Source organism: Bos indicus x Bos taurus, chromosome 13 (genome assembly GCF_003369695.1).
Source record: "Bos indicus x Bos taurus breed Angus x Brahman F1 hybrid chromosome 13, Bos_hybrid_MaternalHap_v2.0, whole genome shotgun sequence".
NCBI classification, from domain to species: Eukaryota; Metazoa; Chordata; class Mammalia; order Artiodactyla; family Bovidae; genus Bos; species Bos indicus x Bos taurus.
The window spans coordinates 26,577,546-26,596,488 of NC_040088.1; the positions used below are offsets into that span (position 1 = coordinate 26,577,546).

The 18,943-nt window shown below is 47.8% G+C and overlaps 1 protein-coding gene across 4 annotated transcripts in view; it reads left to right on the forward strand.

Moving 5' to 3' along the window:
- Positions 1–18,943, forward strand: part of PHACTR3 (phosphatase and actin regulator 3) — a 205,178-nt gene that overhangs the window by 50,682 nt on the left and 135,553 nt on the right. The window contains exon 1 of one of the 4 annotated variants that reach the window (XM_027559051.1): positions 12,981–13,072. The exons of the other annotated variants lie outside the window; for them this stretch is intronic. The gene's annotated coding sequence lies outside the window, so the exon portion shown is untranslated. Of the gene's footprint in view, positions 1–12,980; positions 13,073–18,943 lie in introns of those variants that run through there. 4 annotated transcript variants of the gene reach the window in all.

Sequence of the window (18,943 nt, forward strand, 5' to 3'; positions counted from 1 at the left end):
ATGTTGTTGACATAGTTGGTTTTGTATCTGGTATTTCACTTTTTGTTTCCTATGGCTCATGTCTTTTTTGTACCTCTGTTCCTCTTTCACTGTTTTCTTTTGAACTGGTGAATTTTTAGTGTTACATTTTTATTTCTTTAATTGTTTTTTAGCTCTTTTCTTAGTGGTTTCTCTAGTAAGGTCGCTCAGTCATGCCTGACTCTTTGCGACCCCGTGGACTGTAGCCCACCAGGCTCCTCTGTCCATGGGATTCTCCAGGCAAGAATACTGGAGTGGGTTGCCATTTCCTTCTCCAGGGGAACTTCCCGACCCAGGGATCGAGCCCAGGTCTCCCGCATTGCAGGCAGACGCTTTAACCTCCAAATACATTTTAATTTATCAGAATACTTCAGATTTATGTTAATTTCAGTGAGGTAGAGAAACATTACTGCTATAAAGTTCTTTCTTTTTCTGCTATAGTGATTATACATATTATATCTGTGTATGTTGCAAACCCTGTGGAACAGTTTGACAATTATTGCTTTATATGAACTTATATATTTTAAAGAAGCTAAGAGAATAAAGGATATCAAGTGGATATTTATAATGTTTGTTATATGAACCTTCTTATTTACCATTTATGGTTCTCTTCCTTTGTTACTGTGGATTCAAGTTACCATCTGGTGTATTTTTCTTCCCCATACAGCTTTTCCCACACACTTAGTTTGTATTGTTATTGTTATGTAATTGTTTTTTAAATCAGATAACAAAAGAAAGCAGAAGAATATGCATTCATTCTGTCATATATTGGGTTGGCCAATAAGTTCGTTTGGGTTTTTCCATAAGATGTAATGGGAAAACTTGAATGAACTTTTTGGCCAACCCAGTATAATTACTAACACACATTTATAATTACATAATCACTGGTGCTGATGTTCTTTGTTTTTGCATGTATGTTGATTTGAATTATTGTCTGGCATCTCTTGCTTTCAGCCTGAAAAACTTTCCTGGCATTTCATATAAGGCAGATATGCTAGCAATGAGTCCTATGCTTTATTTATATAGGAATATCTTAATTCACCTTCATTTTTGAAAGATAGTTTTGCTGGATATAAGTTTTATGGTTGACAGTCTTTCTCCTTTTTCTGCAGTTTGAATGTGTCATCCCACTGCCTTCTGGCTTCCATTATTGCTGATGAGAAGTCAGCTGTTAATCTTGGGTCAGCTTATTTGTCACTAGTCAGTTTTCTCGTGCTACTTTCAAGATTTTCTCTTTGTCTTTCTCTTTCAACATTTGTATCTGGATGTGGATCTCTTTGAATTTATCCTCTGTAGGGCTTTTTGAGCTTCTTGGATTAATTTTTTTAAAAATCACATTTGAGATGTTTCAGCCATTATTTCTTCCAGCATTTTCTTCCTGTTCCTCTCTCACATGGCTCTCCTGCTGGTACTCCTGTTATGCATATGTTGGTGCACTTAAGGGTGACCCCAGACTTTCTGAGTCTGTTTGTCTTTCTTTGTTCTTTATCTTTACTTTTTATCTTTGTTTTTCAAATTGAATACTTCTCACTTTCAAGTTTGATATTTCTTTTTTCTGCAAGTTCAAAACTATTATGGATCTCCTCTTGTAAATTTTTCATTTTAGATATTGTAATTTTCTGTTCTAGAATTTCCATTTGATTCTTTTAAATAACGTCTGTCTCTTTATTGATAATCTCTTTTTGGTAACACATTGCCATTAGATCTCTCATTTCCTCTCAAAGAATAGTTTTCTTTAGTCTTTGAACATCTTTATAATAGCTGCTTTGAAGTCTTTGTTAAGTCTGACGTCTGGGTCCTTTCATAGACTGTTTTGTTTGTCTGCTTTTTTCCTTATGTACTGGTTACATTTCCATGTTTGTTTATACATTTCATAACTTTCCACCCCCCCCCCACCCAACTGAGGGTTTTAGATAATATATTTTAGCAACACTGGATACTGATTTTCCCTTCCCTCACTCTTGCTGTTTTCTTATTTGTATGTTTTGTGACTTAGGGAGGCTAGTTTATTGTTTTACCACCCCCACCCCCACCCTCACAACCATTGTGGAGCCCTTGATGTTGTTTCTCAGAGGATGCATCCTTGGAGCTGTGCACAGCCACTCTGAGATGATGGTACTTTTAGTAGGTCTCTCTTTGAGGGTTTCTTCCCTAATTTTTCTTTTAAGCTGTTGGCTTCTGTTGGTATCACACCAACCCAGCTATTAGGCTCCACTAATTGCCAGCTGATTGCTCTATTATTTCCAACAATATACAAGGGCTTAAGTTCCTCTGTAGTCTGATCCAATTATATTTGGATTCTTTTGCAGAAGAGCCAATCTTTGGCCAGAAGGGCTATTTTTTAGCCTGTCTCTTTCTTTGATAATATATCTGATCTACAGTTTAGCTTGTTGCTATCATGGAGCCTTGTATACCAGTCTTTAGATTCACTGGTCATTTCCATTGCTCTACCTAATCCGTCATTAAGCCCATATAAATAATTCTTTATTTCTGACATTGCATTTTTCACTGTAGCATTTCTGCTGGGATCATTCTTATGGTTTCCATGTGCTTCAGTTCTGCATCTCTTGAGACATGTTATCTACCATATACACACTATTCTTTAGAATTTTTTATCATAGTTACTTTAAAGTCCCTATCTAATCATTTCTATAGCTAAACTATTGAAATTAAGAAGAATTTATAATTGGGTCCTAGTCAGATCTTTTATTGTCTATTTCCACTCTTGCTCATGGGTCAAATTTTCTTGCCTCTTCGTGCATCTTATTTTTTACAACCTGTATGACATTTTGTACCAAACAACATTATATTACTCTTCTTTCAAGCTGTCAGAGTTGGAGCGCCAAGTCAATCTCATTCATGGTTGAACTGAGTTTGGGCTCTTTTTTAGGTTTGGTTTGATTCAGTTCACTACAGGTTTCAAGTGCTTTGAAAGGAGGGTCAGGACTTTCCTTCCACATAGCTTGGGCTCTGTTCACTAAGAGGCCTCCTTGTGCTTTACATCTGAGGTCCCACCTCTCTGAACCTTGAGAGTTCTGTCTCCATGTTACAGCCCAGCTAGCAGATACAGGGGCCCTAGAGACTAATGGTTGACCTCTGGTTCTACTGGAGAGTTTCTCAGATCTGCTCCTGCGCCCCTAGACTTTGGAGGGCAGCTGTCTCACACTCAGTGTAGGTCTGCATTGCCTTGAAGTGGTTTCCTCCAACTCTCTCCTGTTCTCTGGGTCTCAGTAGCTGAAAGCCTGGAGTTTTTTTCCAGGTTGGATTTCTCTTGGGTTTCCTCCTCAGCCCTCCACTTCCATAGAGGGAAGACCCTACACATCTCAGGGGTCTTTCAGTTTTCTGGCTTCAACTGTGGGAAAGAGTAGCCCATTTGTACAAACTCATTCTGTGACTGGAGCTTCTTCACTCTCTAATTTGTCACCTGGCCATCAGAGATTCCTTCAACTATCAGAATGTTTTTCCTCCTTCTGTTCTTCCCTTACTGCTCTCTCAGAGGTGAAAGCAGTCAGCTGGAAAACTCCTTAAATAATCTTTTCTGTCACTCCACTTCCATACTCTGGATTTCATACAAATGTTAGTCATATGTAAACACTTCATATTCACAGTAAGGGCATCATTTTCTTGGAGAGCCAGAAAGTGAGTTGTTTTTTTTGAAACATCTCTAATTTAGTCAATTTTTTTTTTTTAAGACATGGAAATTCTGCAGTAGTTGTTGCCTTTGTCTGTGAAAATTATAGAAAAGAGAAACCAGGAGACTGTCACTTTACTTCTGGAAAGTACTTTCTGTTTGCACTGCTTATGTCATTCACTTTTTCACAATTCTGATGGACGAGGAAGAGAATGGGGCTGTCTGAAAGTCTGTTTGACCAGATCTCCTCACGTGATATGGCTTCTCATTTTTCTAATATCAAAGTTTCAGAATTTTAAAGCAGGCAATGGCCTGCTCAAGTTTACAAAGCTTCTTATTAACCTGGTAGTGAGAGGAAAATTGGGCTGAAGGCTGATCAGAAAAAGAGTTCACCCAAGTACCATGACTTTGTTCTAATTTAAGGAAGTTTAAACCAGAGAAAGTGGTCATTTCCAACTGGGCTGTTCTTGTATTGCTGTGGTGTGTGGTGTGTGATCATAGTAGGGACAAATCCAGGTGGTCACTTCTATCATGATGCTCCATGGATAGTTGCCAGGATTCTTATTTTAGGGCTTGATTCTTTGGCCCCATGACTGCAACGTGTGTCCACCAATATGTTTGGCTGAATCTTCTTAACCGTGTTGGGAACTGGTCTGGCCTGGCCTCCTGTAGGGCCCTCTTTCTGTGGCCAAAGATGCCAATACAAGTAGTTTCCTACATGCTTGTGGCCTCAACTCCCTTGGACGACAGGCTGGCCATGCAGTGACAGACCTGCCTCTCAGTGGGAGTTTTCAGGATGTCTAATCGGATGGAAATCTGATCTGGATGCACGACTGGCCTTGGCAGTTGGATGGTGCAGAAACCCAAATCTGCCCTGGCTTTACTAGCTCATAAAATGACCACCGCCATCAGTCCTGCTTTGTGGGCCCATTGTCTTCTGGTTGGATGGCTTGGGTTGGATCCATTTCTCAGGAACCTAAAAAAGGGAAGCAGTGCTACCAGGATGTCATGTGGAGGCACAAACCTGGAGCTCCAGGGACCTTCCGGGTGCATCCACTTTCCAGGTGAACCATTCATTCATTCACACACTTATCCACATCTGTTGGGGACCTACTATGTACCAGGCTTCATGCGAGGTCGTGGGATGATGGGGGTAAGCAAGCAGGAGACAGTTCTGCCCACAGGGGACTCATAGTCTAGAGGGAGAGAAGGGCACTGAACAAGAAATGTCAGATGGGAGTGTGTGCAGAAGCCAGGGTCTGATGGGCACTTAGCAGGGAGGCTTGACCTAGCCTGGGGTGGGGGTGGGAACAGAGGTGTTTTCCTCCAGGGGCCCTCCAGGCTCCTCTGTCCATGGAATTTTCCAGGCAAGAATATTGGAACAGGTTGCCATTTCCTTCTCCAGGGGATCTTCCCAGCCCAGAGACTGAACCCACATCTCTTGCATCTCCTGCATTGCAAGTGGATTCCTTACCACTAGTGCCACCTGGGAAGCCTTTTTTGTATAGTGGGGTTGAAAACACCAACAAACAGGGCCACAGAAAGAATCCCATAATGCTTGAAAGTGCTCAACACGTAGTCAGTCTGGTTTCTGTTTTTAGTTTTAATGAAGGAATTCCATATAAGGAGTCTATTTCATATTTCACCAAATATATCAACTGAGAGTGTCCATAATTACGTGATGCTTGTTGAGACATCCACATTTCTCTTACATGTGAATTACTGACAGGTGCTTGAGGTTCTTCCTTTCCTATGCTCAGGAGAGAAAAACCCCATTTCATTGTAAACTCTTTTTTTTTATTTATTAAGGAAATACTTGATTTGGGAGCTTGGGTAGTTGATGGATAAATATGGGGTTGGACAAAACGTTTGTTCGAGTTTTTCGTAAGATGTTAGAGAAAAACTCAAATGAACACTTTGGTTAACCCAGTAATAAGCAGATAGATAAGAAAAAACAGTAAGCTACCCCATAAAAAGAAGACAAGGAAGTGAAAAAAATCCCCTAAAGGAGTGATAATGCTAAAGGACTTTGCATTTTGAGGGAGATCAGAAGCATAGCTGTCGGTTCCTTCATGCATGCACACTCAGTCGATTAGTCATGTCCGACTCTTTGTGACCCCATGGACTGTAGCTCTCCAGGCTGCTTTGTCCGTGGGATTCTCCAGGCAACAATACTGGAGTGGGTTGCCATTTCCTTCTCCAGGGGATCTTCCTAATCCAGGGATCGAACCCGAGTCTCCTATGTCTCCTGCAGTGCAGGCAGGTTCTTTACCACTGTGTATCTCTTCAGTGTCCTTCAGTTCTTGGCTTCATTGCCACACCCTTAGAAGGGTTCTTCCTCTAGAACTAAACTCAAACAGCCAGCACTCTGTCTAGCCCCACCTGTTCTCAACCTCCATGTGACACTGTCCTCCAGTCCCCCTTCTTGTCTCATAGCCCTTTCCTGGCACAGTTTTCTCACTGACCCAGCCTGGAACCCAGGACCGTGTGGGGTCTCACTTTCCATTAACCTTCCCTTTCTTGGTCCTAGGGATCTGGCTTCTCATTAGTGGCAGAAATCACAGCCATGCTTTGGCTATTTCCCCAACCTTGACCAAGGTCAAAGGGCTGCTTGCCCATCCTCTTGTATATCCTGGTGTCAAAAATTATGAAGACCTTGATTCAAGTCTCACAAGCATCACTTACTGAAAGCACCAGACATCTTCTGCCAACTGTCTGGCTGCCAAGACGCCATCTTTCACAAGTCAGCTCCCGGAATCTGACCTCCCCTGTGAAACCTTCTGCCCTGATTCATCAGAGGACAGTGAATGTCCTTCTGTTGACCATCATAGCCTGGGTGTAGACTTCTTCTGGCCACTTTCACGTTCTCAACCCTCATACTTGCATTATGTGCTTGCTCTCATCTTCCACCCTGAGAGTATAACATGCTTACTCTGCACCTGGTTCACTTTGTTTTATTTTCTTTTGTCATCGCATGAAAGGATTCATTTCAAGTAGTTGAAACTGGAGTTTAGTTTCCAAAATTGCAGGCATAAGCAGGGTTTCAATGGAATACTCACTTTAGTGAAATTTACTTAACTGGCCCTCCTCCTGTTGGATAATTTCAGTGCTTCAAAATCTTCAGCCTGATTACTAATAAAACTGTGTAGCCCTCACACATGTGGTGTTCTCTGTATTTAGGGCCCTTTCTTCAGGATAGATTCTGAGACATGGGTTAAAGGAGTTCAGTGTTCTGTACCTCTTGAAAAATAATACAGAATTGCCATTCTGGAGGGTTGCGTTGATCTACAGTGCTTCTAGAAATACACAAAGGTGTTTGATTTCTCTGCTTCCCCTGGAGGATTGGAAAATGAGATAGAAGATCAGCTGGGGATGAGGAGAGAGCCTGTAAGTGCTTAGTGTCCAGTTGAAGTCAAATAAAATGAATTTGCCAGGGAGCATGGTTTTGGTCTTTTTCTCCATTCAACTTGGAAGCAGAAATGAGAAAGAGAAAAAAAAAAAAAAAAACAGAAGGCAGGGGCAAGGAGGGTGTGGTGGAGGTCAGGGGAGTGAGACAGTCTTGGGTGCTGGCAGGACATCCTGGCCATGGGGCCCCAGGTTGAATCGGATGGAAGCAATACTTGGGAGGGGCTGGCTGAGGGGCCAAGAGCAGGAATGAGAACCTTGTGGACTTGAAATCTCTATAGATGGAAGGATGGGTGATTCAGGTGGAGGTGAGACATGGGAGCTTCACATGTTCAGTAGGGGGGCAGATCTCTGGGGAAAGCCATCCTATGTTGGCCATGGTCATGGTGACTGGAGGTGGGGTTTGTATTGGGAACATCAAGGATTCATGACGCCAGGGGCTGGACTGGTCCTCACATGGGCATCGGAGCTGTTTGGGTGATGGTTGGGAGGATCCTGAAGCCATCTGCTGGGCACTGATGCCCCTGCGGGAGTGTTCAGGATGAGGGTGAGGATGGGTGGAAGTTAGGACTCATGGAGCTGCATGTCTTGAGCTTCCAGGAAGGAGGGATGTTCAACACAGGTTGGTGGGAAGGTGGGGTGACCTGGGCAGAGGATCACAAAGATGCATTCAGTCCACTGGGGCTCCAGACCCCAGGGCCAAGGGAGCATCTCCACTGTGAGAGGAGAAGGAAATTGGTTAGAGTTCAAGCTTGAAAGTTAAATGGATCTGCTCTAGGCTGTTTGTCAGTGGTAGTTTGGGGGTCCTTAGGGACTTCTTAGGGACTTCTCAGTGGCACTAGTGGTAAAGAACCTGTCTGCCAGTGTAGGAGAGGTAAGAGACATGGGTTCGATCCTTGGGTCAGGAAGATCCCCTGAAGGAGGGCATGGCAACCCACTCCAGTATTCTTACCTGGAGAATCCCATGGACAGAGGAGCCTGAAGGGGTTCAGTCTATGGGATCACAAAGAGTTGGACATGACTGAAGTGAACTCAGCATGTAGTGTGCACTTAGGGCCCAGTAAAAAGAGCAAAAGGTGGCTCAGCAGAGCAAACGTGGTGGGAGAGAGCCTGTTCTGGCTGGATGAATCCAGCCCTCTTGGTCACAGAGGGATGGTAGGAGCGATTCTCTGACCTTCCCCTCTATCCTGAAGGTCAGATAGATACCAATCTCATAACAACTCAGTGGGTCACCTGTCTGTGGGGTTTAGTCTCGGACACCAGAGGATGTGGGAGTGCAGTGCTGGCCACGCTGCCAAGCAACTGTGCAGAACTTCATTATCAGCTGCAGAGTCCCTGTGAGTCTGACCAAGAGCGTGTGCTTGGAGAGTGAGCTTTGCATGAGTCAGTCAGACCCTGCTATTGCTTCAGAGTCAGGGTTGTCTGCTTAATTAACAGCTGGAAATGACCAGCGGCTTCTGCTGAGTCGGCCGCAAGAGGAGTGTTAGGCTCTTGGCTAAGTCCAAGTGGGGCTTGTTAGTTTTGTGGAAGTGGTATAGCCCCTTGCTTCCAGTCCCCCATCAAAGATATACATCCTCCCTTTTCGTGGAGGATCCTTCTTCCATATGAGACTGGGTTCTCTCAAAGTCAGGTCCTTCCTGAAAATGATGGAGAGATGGACAATTCAGTTGAGCAGTGGAAGCTTAAGCGTTGTTAGAAGACACATGTCTTCAAATTCTGCCTCTCTCATTGTCTCACTGTGTGAGTTCAGCCTGGTGGCTGAAACTCTCTGAGCCTCACTTCCTGCATCTGTAAAATGGGGACAGAGGCTGTCTCTACCTGCTGGGGCTGCAGGCGGAACATTTCATTCGCTCTCCTCTCCTCACCAGAGAAGGTCAAAAGTAAGAAACAGTTCCCCCTGAGCTGTGATGTGTTCCCCTCTCTCTCTTAAGCGTGGGTTGAAAGCCACAAGGTGTAGAGGCTGCCCCGGGACATGACCCACCTCTGCTCCTCTCTGAATCTAGTGGAAAGGATAGAACCCTGAGGTCCAGGCAGCCTGGGGGCCATGTTTAGCCTGTAGATGTAGTTGTTTGGGGTTTCCCAGGTGATGCTAGTGGTAAAGAACCCACCTGCCAATGCAGGAGATACGAGATGTGGATTTGATCTCTGGGTGGGGAAGACCCCCTGGAGGAGGGTGTAGCAACCCATCCCAGTATTCTTATCTGGAAAGTCCCATGGACAGAGGAGCCTGGTGGGCTACAGTCCCTGGGGTTGCAAAGAGTCAGAGACGGCTGAGCGAACGAGCACGCACTCACTCAAATCTTTTTAGTTGGCACAACTGGGAGGGAAGTCCTGTTGGCCTCTAGAGGGTAGAGACCAGAGGTGCTGTTCAGCATACTGCAGTGTGCGAGACTGCCCCCACTGCAGAGAATCGCTCGGCCACAGCGTCTGCAAGGAAGTCCTGTCCTGGAGCCACAACACGGGGGTGCTCCCCCAGCTCTGCTTCCTCATGTGGCCTTGACCTGTTGCCTCTCTGAGCCTCAGTTTCCCATCTCTGATTTGGGGATGATAGAAGTGTCCATCCTTGTGGGCATGTGGGCTGTAAAGGAAGTAATCTGTGTGCAGACACATTCCCAGTCGTCCAGGACTGGAGCTCTGGTTTTCAGAGAGGTGGCAGTCTTCTAGCCCCCTGCTGCATGTTAACCATAACCTTGGGCTCGTCACATGCCCTCCCTGAGCCTCAGTGTACCCACCTGGATATCACAGAGAATGATAGTATACCCTTCTAGGATGTGAGATAAAACAGGACTCTGTTGCTACCTGGCAGATGGGGGATGAAAATAAGTGTGAGCATCCTGTGGTCCTGGCCTCCCCAGGCATAGCCGGGCCCTTTGTGCAGCTTCCACCTCTCTCTCTGCCCCACATCCCTGTTCTTTGTCCACAAGGCAGGTAAACCCACCCCGACTCCACATCCCTGTTCCTCATCCACGAGGTGGGTAAACCCACCCTGACCCCACTCTCCAGGAGGATTCAGGAATTCTGCTGTGCCTGGCCTTTGGTGAGTGGACAGTAAAGGGGTTTCTGGGGGAGAAGTAGGTGTGGCTTAGGCTAGGCTGCTGTTGATGGGGAGGTAGGGATGGAATTGAGAGAGACCCTGGAGGGTAGAGCCCAGAAAGTTGCCAATGAGTCGATCAAGGGGTCTGTTCCAGAATTGGGAGGTATCTGAGGACAGGAGGGCACCTCATTTCACTCATGTCTCCTCCTCGTCTGAATCAATACGGTTGGTGGATTTAAGTAAGCTTGGAGCTATTGGGGCATCCCTCTGGGACGATCGTGATTCATCTGTCATCTCTCGCTTGATTTAGGATCATTGTGATCAGATCAGATCAGATCAGATCAGTCGCTCAGTCGTGTCCGACTCTTTGCGACCCCATGAATCACAGCACACCAGGCCTCCCTGTCTAAGACTCGGTTGGGGTCTCTCTCCCCACCTGAGCCTCTTTGGGTCTCAGTTTCCCTATCTGTACAAGGGGGATGGAGTACCTCCCTCAACAGCCTCTGAGAGGACTCAGTAAGACCTGGTACAGGGAGCCCCAGCAGCGGTGATGGGCTCCCTAGTACAGACGGGAGGGCGTGACTATGGATCATCCTCCTGAGAGCTGGTCCCAGGGGGCTGCATACCTCCTGGGAGCCCTGCACTGGGCTAAGCGGCATTTCTGTGGTTAACCCCGTCTAGCTCGGTGACTTGGCCTGGGGACTACCTTGAGTTCTCATTTTCTGCTCACAGCTAGGTCTGGGGCCCAGCATGTGGCCAGTGCTCGGCTGACTTGGGGGCTCACGGGAGCAGGCCTTGGATCTGACCTTATTTGGTGCTCCCTTGGGACTACCCCTGAGCTGGACAGTGACTTGTGGCCCCTTGATGTTGTGCCCTCAGTGCTGCAGTGGTCCAGGTCCACTTCAGAGAGAGGTGGTTTCTGTGCCTGGCCCCCCGCCCCCCCGACCAGCTCCTAACGTGTGGCCTGGGAGCAGCTTATTCTACCTGTCCAAGCCTGAGTTTCCCCACCAGACAGAGGGGTCACAGAAGGGCCTGCCTTGGGATCATCAACAGTGAGGGTGAGACCAGGCCTGGCTACCCAGTGAACTGTAAACTGTTTATATGCTATCCTCTGCCTTCGGCCAAGATTCTAGTCCTCGGTTTTCTCGATGCTGAAAAGGGGCAGAAATCAGCTGCCCCTCAATTGTAAGAGCCTCAGGCTGGCTCCTCAGTGCCCAAGGTCTCCTCCCCACGTCTCCCAGCAGGAGAACAGAAAGGTATCATTAGCAGGGCCAGGCCTCTTTTCTGAAAGGCAGAAGCAATGTATCTGTGTCTGCTGGAATTAGAGGTTTTCAGACAGATACTGGAAGGGGTTGCCATTTCCTTCTCCAGGGGATCTTCCCCACCTAGGGATTGAACCCCGGTGTCCTGCCTGGTAGGTAGATTTCTTTAACTGAGCCACCTGGGAAGCTCTCAAATGTGGAGTAACTCCCCAAAAGTGTTCCGTGTTCACGTTCAGTGCATTCACTACAGGGCTGTGGGAGGGGCCTGACTCCCCTCTGGGCCCTGCTCTTGGGGTTGCCCTCCTCCCTTGTTTCCCCTCCCCTCCCCGCCCCCCAGCTCCTACGCAGTGAACCTTTATTGCACTTTGCTCACCTGATCTCAGCTCACCTCACTACAGCCCTGGGAGGTGTACACTGGGGTAAACCCCAGCAACAGTGTGGTGGATGCAGAACTCGCACCTGGGTCAGCTTCACTCCAGAATCCAGCCCTCATCCCCGGGTTTATCTCCATCCTCAGGAAGGATCTGGGCCCCTCTGGGTGCAGTGAGGCTGACCCAAGAGCAGGACCTTCGCTAATCAGTTCCTGGCCCTAGACTGAGTGCTGGACAGCCTGTTACCCCACTTTGCAGATGAGAGCACCAAGGCTCAGCACAGTCGCTCTCCTAAGTCCACACTGTTGTGAGGTGGTGGGACAGGATCCAGACCCACAGCTGCCATTCTCTGGAGCAGAAATGTCAGCCAGGGGCAGTTCTGTCCCCCAGGGGATATCACAGTGGCTGGAGAGTCGTCAGAACTGGGGTTGGGGGCTCCTGGCATCTCGTGGAGCATGAGAATCAGGAGACCAAACATCCTATGATACTCCGGCCCACAGTGGAGAAGGGTGTGGCCCCTGATGTCGACAGACAGTGCTGAGGCCCAGTAACCCTGTTCTGGGTCCTCCTCGCTGGGTGGAGCCCCTGAGCCAGTCACACAGGTACAGACAGAATAGATATTGGGCCTTCACGTGCGCCCCTTACCTATCTGCTGCCCATCCCAGGCCTGGGATAGAAGGTGCAGAGGGGTCCTGCCCTCAGCATCCTTGGACTGAGGTTGGAGGTCAGAGTCCTGTTCTCCCACTCTGGTCCCTCTGGGCTTGGCTCCAGGCTGCCTCCTGACCTAAGACTGCAGCGGCTGCCTCTTGGCTGTGCACAGCCAGGGCGCCCTCTCCCCAAGGTCAGCGAGAGCAGTGGGGGGTGGGGAGAGCACCCCTGTAACTGATTGACCGTGCCTGAGGCCAGGAGCAGTGGCTGGAGCAGTACAGTTTAGGGGCTTGCTTCAGATTCTGGCCAGCGCCGGCCGGGCAGTCTCCTGACAGTGCCGGGGGGACAAGCCGTGGGGACCAAGCAGAGCAAGAGGGACTGGTCCCGGCTGGTTCTCAGCCCTGGGCCGTGCTCCTCACCCCACCCCCGGCTGCACTCCTGCAATGTCTATATTTAAAAATGTTTTACGGATAATAATGGTGTTCAGCCCCCAAAGGCAGACGGGAGCGTCCTGACAATTGCAGTGCTGCTCCGGGTTGGAGGTTTTTTCGGGGAACTGAGCTAGTCCTGAACGCTGCAGGGCTGTTTGCCAGCCACTCCCTCGAAGGGAGGTTTGGGGAGACGGGGATCTGGGCGCCAGCGGGGAGGCAGAGTTTCCTGGGAGGATGAGGGCCTTAATTCCCTACCATTCTTTGACCATAAGGTGAGTAGGATTCCCCAGACACCACCACGGGAGGGAGGGCAGTGGGTGTCTTTCTTTGGGGGGAGGCCTCTTAAAGGCAGACTTTGCAAATGAGAACAGCAGCAGGCCCAGTCAAAGGGGGAAGAGTTCCCCTCCCCACCCCCACCCTCCAACCTTTTGAATCAAATGGTCAAATTGGAAGCCTAGGGTGAGGGGTGGGTGTGCCCTGCTCCCCACAGATAGGTCATTTTTATGCATCTTATGCTTCTGGTGGGTCAGGCCAGAATTAGCCAGCTGTCCTGCCCTCCAGCCACAGAGACCAGAAAAAGAGTCTATTGTTGCCACAGCAATGCTATTTTAACCTATTACTTCTGGGCTAAAAATAAAAATTTCACCTGGATGCCTTTTCATCTCCAACTTGTAAGATAATTTCCAGGAAATAATAGATTGAAATCGATGTGCATTTTGACTGCACCGGGTCCTCTTCTACAGCCGGGTTTTGTCGAAATTCAAAGTAGGGGAAGTTCCCAACCATGGAGGTTTAAAGCTTCGTTTAGCATCTGGAAAAAAATGTTGCACCCGCAGAAGTCATTATCCCTTGGAATCTCCTCCACAGAATCACTGCTTGGGAGGTGGGGGATGGGGAGGAGCCTGCTTTTCTGTGAGTTTGCACTGAGCACCATTTTTGTACTGGGGGGTTCAGAAAAATGGCTTGCCAGTGAGGTTAGTTGTCTGGAGTTGGGGCCAAAGAGGGAGATGGGAAGGCTAGTTCTCAGTGTTAATGTGGGTCGTGGGAAGTTTTTGGAAGCAAAGGTGGCTCCCGATCATCATTCCCTACTGTCTTTCTAAACAGCAAGTTTTTGGGCCCGGAGGGAAATGGTGATATAGACCCTAAATTCTTCAGGAGAGGGTGGTTCTCTGAATGCCAAATCCTATCCCCCAAATGCTTGCTTTTTTTCTTAGCTGGGCATGTGGTGGAGGTGGGGGGCACATGGGGAGAGGGTGTGGGGTAAAGATGGTAATGTAGCAGTCCTTTTGTGGGATGTCTTTGGCATGTTATATTGTGAGGATGAATTACAGATTTATGCAAATTCATAATGATGGTAACCACTTACAGAAATCTAAGCATAACACATCATAAAAAAAACCCAAAGCACCATGCTTGAAGTTCATTCAGAAATCATTAAGGGTACATGGTTTGATTAAGCAGAGAAAGGGAACAGTTGTCCTGGAGCAATCATTTTAGCTGTCACCTCGGTGTGACTCTCCAAGAAGCGAACATTCCCGGAAAAGCAGACACGCTGCAAAACTGCTGCTGTTTAATTTCACAACTTTTTCCAGGCGAGCTAACAGAAGAAGCTCTCATGACAATGTACTATTTCCTTACCATAAATGACCTTCTCTCCAGAGCCATACCCATGGGCAGCTTGCAGTTTGAGTTCTCTGTCTACATGGAATAGATTTAGACTTTTTTCCCTTGGTTATTATTATTATTATTTGGTATTAACTCTTTGGTTGCCAAGCAATTGAGCCCTGAGTCTTTGCGATCGATTTCACAGCCTATGACTTACAGGATTGTTAATTACATTGTTGTTATTACATAAGGCGATAGTTTTGCTTGTGGGGTGACTGTTCATACCTTGCACACACAGAACGTTCTATTTTTAAACTATAAAATATCATCGTTGGAGCAACCTGCTCACTCCTGCCTCCCTTGGAGTCCTCCCCTTTGCACCCATGTAGCTGTGGGCATGAGGGTACGTGGCATATGGACAGGCCTCTGTCCGGGGCCTCCAAGGACCTGAGGCGTGGCCAGAGGATGTTTTTCTTTCTGGTCCTGGAGTTGATGAACCAGAACCCTTTCTGCTCAGCCTGGTGGTGCTATTTTTAGCTCTCTTTCTTCACTGCATCTTGACATAATTTGACATGTCACAGCTGAACCCCATCTACTTGCAGAGCTTAGTATGTTTTGCAGTCTGTTTTTTTGTGGGGCAGGAATAGTCTTTGCCTGATCATATCACATTGTTATTACTTAGGCAGGAGGTTAAGGTATTACCCATTTACTTCTAAAGATACATGCAAAATAAAATCTAACCAATTATTTTATTTCTTTGTTAATTTCCCAGCCGACACAGTGAGTACCAGAGGGGAGGAAGTATTCTTTGAGATGTTAGCTCAGAGAGCAGGGAGCAGTGGTTCAGAGTTTGTGAACCTGCATCCGAATTCCCCAGAGAGGGGGCAGGGCTTGTCACACCAGCCATTGCAGCCCCACCTGCAGAGTTTCTGATTCAGCGGCTCTGGGGTAGGTCTGGGGTGACTGCAAGGGTTTCCGTTTCTAGTGCGTTCCCAGGTGATGCTGCTGGTCAGAGCCACTCTTAGAACCACTGCTGTAGAATCACAGTGAAGGTCAGGGAGTAATTAGAGTGGGGAGAAGAGGCCTGGTTTTAGAACCATTTTAGAAAATGTTCAGACAGCAGAGTGGGTGACTTCTCTTGGTTTGTATCCTGTCTACATGGATGAAGATGAACTCAGTTGAAAAAGAAATGCCAAGTTTAGAGAAAATTTTTATTTGATAAAGGGGCTGAGTGTTACATGATCCAGGGAATTGGTTCGATGTGACATTACTTTAGGGCAGCAGTCCCCAACCTTTTTGGCACCAGGGACTGGTTTCATGGAAGGCAATTTCTCCACACACCAGATTGAGGGGATGGTTTTCAGATGATTCGAGAGCATTACGTTTATTGTGCACTTTACTTCTATTATTACATCAACTCCTCCTCAGATCATTGGGCATTAGATCCTGGAGGTTGGGAACCCTTGCTTTAGGGGGCTGAAGACGGAACTGTTTAGAAGTGAAGTGTCACGATTTTAGAAAACTTACTTCTAAGATGGTTGAACAGGGCCCATGGTCTATAAGAGAAGTATGTGTGTAGGAATATATGAAATACATAGAGCAAGATATTAACTGTTGCTGAACCTGGAGGGTGTTTGTTATATACTCTTACCACTTTTCTGCAAGAGCAAAAAAATCATATTAACACATTGGGAACCATAGTAGGACTGAGGGTTCCTTAGTATTTTCTTGCACGTGCACCACGGTGGGTTTAGAGCTCAGTTGCTGTGGATGTGTCAGGCATGTGTGTGCACACACATGCAGCTCTGTTGTCACAGTTAGTCCCTGGGACACCATTGCTCCCCTGGTTCGTTTCTCTTCCGGGCTGTCTTACTGGCGCTGCTATAAATGTCCTTCCTGAGCTCGGCTCAGAGATGTCGATTCTGCCCTGACGTATAAGCTTCCTACTGCAGTTGTGCCCCTGTGGTTTAACCCTGGTTGTTAACAGGAGAATTCCATATGCTCAGGGCCTGTGACACTGTGGGGAAAAGCTCCTAGAAGCTGACTGGGGACAAAGAGATGGGTGGAATTAGCAATAGCTGGAGAAAGTTCCAGAACAGAAGGGAGCATGCAGTGAAGGCTGCAGGGTGCTGACCACGGGCCCCGGGGGGGCGGGGTCACTGCCCCCTGGCCCTGAGGATTGTCTGCTTCCTCCCTTCCTCGAGCTCCCTTCTGTCCTTGTTTCTCTCCTCCTTTCCCCCACATGGCTCCTGATCCAAATAAGTAGCACAATAGGAATCCAGAATTGTTCAGTTTCACCATGGTAAACAAACAGCTCACCTGTGACTTCCTGGCAGCACCCTCGGGGAGCACACACCACATGCCAGCCCTTTGCACATCCCCCCTTATCCTCACCAGGGCCTGGGAGGATGGTCCTACCATTGCTGCCATTTCACAGATGGGCAAACTGAGGTTTCAAAGCTTAAGGAAGTTGCCCTCATCCTGATCATGAGCCCATTGACCCCAAACACACAATCTTCCCCAACAGTGTGGTGGAGAGAGCAGAGCAGGGTGAGGGGGTCTTCTAGTGTGTTCTGGCCTCTCCTGCCCACCCTCAGGCCTGGCTACTCACTCCCTCCAGGCAGGGTGACTGAGTGCTAAGCCTCTGGGCTTGGAGGCAAACTGCCCAGGGCTGCGTCCCCAGCAAGTAATTCATGTGAACCTCTGAACAGGAGTAGTAGACAGACACCGTGTTGCTCAAGTGCTCAGTCTTTTCCGACTCTGTGACCCCATGGACTGCAGCACACCAGGCTTCCCTGTTCTTCACTGTCTCACGGAGTTTGCTCAAACTTACATCCATTGAGTCGGTGATGCCATCCAACCGTCTCATCCTCTGTTGTCCCCTCCTTCTCCTGCCTTCAATCTTTTCCAGCATCAGGGTCTTCAGTCTTTCCCAGCATCAGGGTCTTTTCCAATTAGTCATCTCTTCACATCCAGTGACCAAAGTATTGGAGCTTCAGCTTCAGCATCAGTCCTTTCAGTGAATATTCAGTGTTGATTTCCTTTAGGATTGACTGGTTTGATCTCCTTACTGTCTAAGGGACTCTCAAGACTCTCCTCCAGCACCACGGTTCAAAAGCATCAGTTCTTTGGCACTCAGTCTTCTTTATGGTCCAACTTTCACATTTGTACATGACTGCTGGAAAAACCATAGCTTTGATTAGACAGACCTTTGTGGGCAAAGTGATGTCTCTGCTTTTTAAAACAATATAAAAAGGCAAAAAGGTAGAGACCATAGGCCCATTCAGCTGAAAATATTTGCTATCTGGCCTATTGCAAAAAGTTTGCTGACCTGTGATTTTTCCTATGAGGTCGCTCTCTGGGTGGAGGTCAGACACACACACAGACACACACACACTCAAAGGATATGCAGCAAGATGTAACAATTTTGGAGTCTCAGTGGTGTATATGTAATTGTCCATTTTACTATTTTTCTCTACCTTTTGCTATATTCAAAAAAATGGTAAAACATTTTGATAACTGCAATAGTAATGACCCCCAGTTCTCTGGAGGAATGCCACAGGGCTGTCTCCTAAGTTGTGAACCATCAATATTTGCCTTAACAACCTGGCAGGTTAACAATTGGGTAGATGATGGAATTGATAAAAGCATTAGCGGTGTGACTAAGCGTCAAACTGTCAAACACACATCTCAACAGGCCACTTGGGAGGCTGAGCCAACATGGAGAAGTTTAATGTTGATAAACTTCAAGTCCCCAGTTGGATTCACAAAGCCCAGGTGCCACTAGGAACAGACACGGATAGGAATCAGGTCTCTTCGTTGAGCTGAGCTGCTGTCTGTCGCCCTAGAGTGTGGGCACTGTTCTGGCTGTGGGGACGTCAGTGAGCAGAGCAGGCATGTTAGCTGGTCCTGGGGCCTGGCGTCCAATGGGGAGATCAGCAGCAGCTGGTACCCATCATCAGTAGGGAATCACCCTGCCTGCAAGGGGAGGGAGGCCAGGGGGAGGGAGGTCAGGGGGAGGGAAGCCAACCTGCGGCACAGCTGAGCGTTTGAATGGAGCATCAGGGTGGGCCTCACTGAGGAGGTGACACTGGAGCCAGCACTAGAAGGAAGGGAGGAAATGAGCCATCAGATGAGGGGGGAGAGGCTTCAGGGGAAAGGCCCCCAGTGGGAGCCCCTGGAGGGTCAGGGAGCAGCAGGAGAGAGCTGGACAGGTTGTGGGAGGGGGCTACCAGGAATTTGGGTTTTGCACCCAGTATGGCAGGAGCCATTGGAGGGTTTAAAACCCAGAGACTAGAGACTGGACATAGGATTTCGGGGAACCCCAGGCCCCTGAGTGAGGGCAGGCAGGTGTCAGGGTGGCACACCAATTTAGAGGTCACTGCGGTGGTCCAGGCCGAGATGGTGGTGACTGAGTACTGTGGGGGCAGTGGGCACAGGTAGAGGGGCAGCCAATAGGATCAATCGGGAGACGGATCAGGAAGAGGGGGACAGTGCCGACTGATGGTGACCCTCGGGTTTTGTCCTGAGAATCAGAA